The sequence below is a fragment of the Macadamia integrifolia genome, chromosome 6 (genome assembly GCF_013358625.1).
Source record: "Macadamia integrifolia cultivar HAES 741 chromosome 6, SCU_Mint_v3, whole genome shotgun sequence".
NCBI lineage: Eukaryota > Viridiplantae > Streptophyta > Magnoliopsida > Proteales > Proteaceae > Macadamia > Macadamia integrifolia.
This window is the reverse complement of record NC_056562.1, coordinates 21339685-21342087: the sequence shown is the minus strand read 5'-3', so window position 1 is coordinate 21342087 and position 2403 is coordinate 21339685.

Genomic DNA, 2403 nt, shown 5'->3' with positions numbered 1-2403 from the left:
TGTGAACGGCCTTGATCCGTGGAGATGGCATCTATTAAATGAGGAGAGAGAAAATATATGCCATACCCACGGACTAGGGACATTCACATACATTCACGTACGTAAACATTCACCGGCCTCATCATTTTCTTCTTTGGTTTTCTGGGAGGGAGAGGAAGAGGGAGATTGGTCATTTCCACATGTACTTGGCCACAAGAATCACATTCGCCGAAAGGATTCTGATTCTCTCCAGGCTCCAACGCAGGAGAGAGCCCAGCCATATCTAGTGGCTGGGAGTATGTGGCCTCAAAGGGCCGAAATTGATTAGCAATTTTTTTTTTTTTTTTTTTTTTGGAAAGGTTTTGCATCATCAAATGGGAAAATTGAATAATACGTTGATAGAATTTGAGACTTAACAAAGATATCAGCCTTTCTTGAAGGTCTACCAATAAGAAAATATTTGAATCTTAATTTATTGGAATTTAAAATAAAAGTTAAGATTAAGTTTTACTTTATTTGTGGAGAAGGAAGAATCCATTCACCATGGTGATTTGATCCTGTGATTAAACTCTTTCATCATTAATGTACATCCCAATTACACAAATCCAAAATACTAACTAAAGAGTCAAACAACAACAATAACAAAAAAATTCACCTTATCTCAACTTAATGGGGTTAACTACATAGATCCATACAAAACAAAATTGAAAAAGTTCATACATAAGAAGGGAAAGGGAGAGACAGAAAGGTGAGAGATGAGAAAAGAAAGAAAAATGGTAATAAGAGGAAAGATAGACAGCCGAACAAATAGGAAAATCTCAGCTAATTGGGTCAACTGCATGGATCTTTGCCTTAGAATTGGTTCTTCCAAGGTTTTACTTGGGACAAGACCGAGACTATGCATGCCATTTATCACCACTTCGTATATGGTCATTTTAGGACTGCCCCTAACTCTTGTGGCTCCCTCAATATGAATCCAATCACTATTCCTTACTAAGGCAGGCCTCCTTTGAACATAACCATACCACTTCAAATGACTTTCACAGAACTTTTTATTGATCAGTGTTACTCCCAAAATAGTTGTAATATGCTCATTTCACTAATATACTCATCTCATCTCTGCACAATGACCTCATCCTTTACCATCACTCTTTCATCATCATTTTTGAGGTTGAAATCTTTTTTCTTACTTTCTCTCATTTTAGTTATCTTATACATAGTTTTTCCCCCTTGTTTTATGTTTAGATTAGTATAAAGATATTTTTACAATATATATCATACTATTATATAAAAGCACGAAGTGGCAAATCTTTCACTGGACTACTTTACCCCTTTGTTTCCTTCTATTTTTTATATTCCAATATAATTTATTATTGGTATACCCCTTTGTTTCTTTCTATTTTTTATATTCCAATAATTTATTATTGGTATAATTTTATATTTTTTATATTCCAATATTTTTTCTCTACTCTCCTTCTTTCTCTCAAACTCCTTCTCTTTCCAATAATTAGAGTCAAAGAGAGAGTTGATTTCCTTCTCTCTCCCAAACTCTCCCACGCAAGATCTCTCCCCCTTTGTTTTATTTTATATTCTTTTATAAATTAAATATTATTGGTACCCTTCTATTTTTGTGGCAAATCTTTCACTCGACTACTTTACCCCTTTGTTTTATTTCATATTCTTTTATAAATTAAATATTATTAGTACCGTTTTATTTTTTATATTCCAATAATTTTTCTCTACTCTCCTTCTTTCTCTCAAACTCCTTCTCTTTTCAATAATTAGAGTCAAAGAGAGAGTTGATTTCCTTCTCTCTCCCAAACTCTCCCAATTTTTCTCTACTCTCATTCTTTCTCTCAAACTCCTTCTCTTTCCAATAATTAGAGTCAAAGAGAGAGTTGATTTCCTTCTCTCTCCCAAACTCTCCCACGCAAGATCTCTCCCCCTTTGTTTTATTTTATATTCTTTTATAAATTAAATATTATTGGTACCCTTCTATTTTTTATATTCCAGTGATTTTTCTCTACCCTCCTTCTTTTTCTCAAACTCCTTCTCTTTCCAAAAGGCCCAATTACATCCTTCAATGATGATTTCGGAAAGATTACAACCACTTTGTACATGTTGAGATAGGAGAGCCGTGGTTAGGAGGGTTTTTGTGTTGCCAATTAAATTATTTTAGTTCAAGGAATCAAGTCTTAGGCTTTCATATGGGTTTCAAGCTATTTTGTGTAGAAACATCTCCGGCAGCTCCTCTTGAGAGGTAGAAAGAAATCAATTCAGTAATAAAAAATAAAACAAGATGCCAGAGAGGCAATGGGTGAGTCCCACTGTTCTCAAGCTCTTGGTTCACTCGCACAAGGTCCAATGGATCTTATGATTCTGTGCATTTATCGTATACTTTTTATCATATCACCAGTGTTAGTT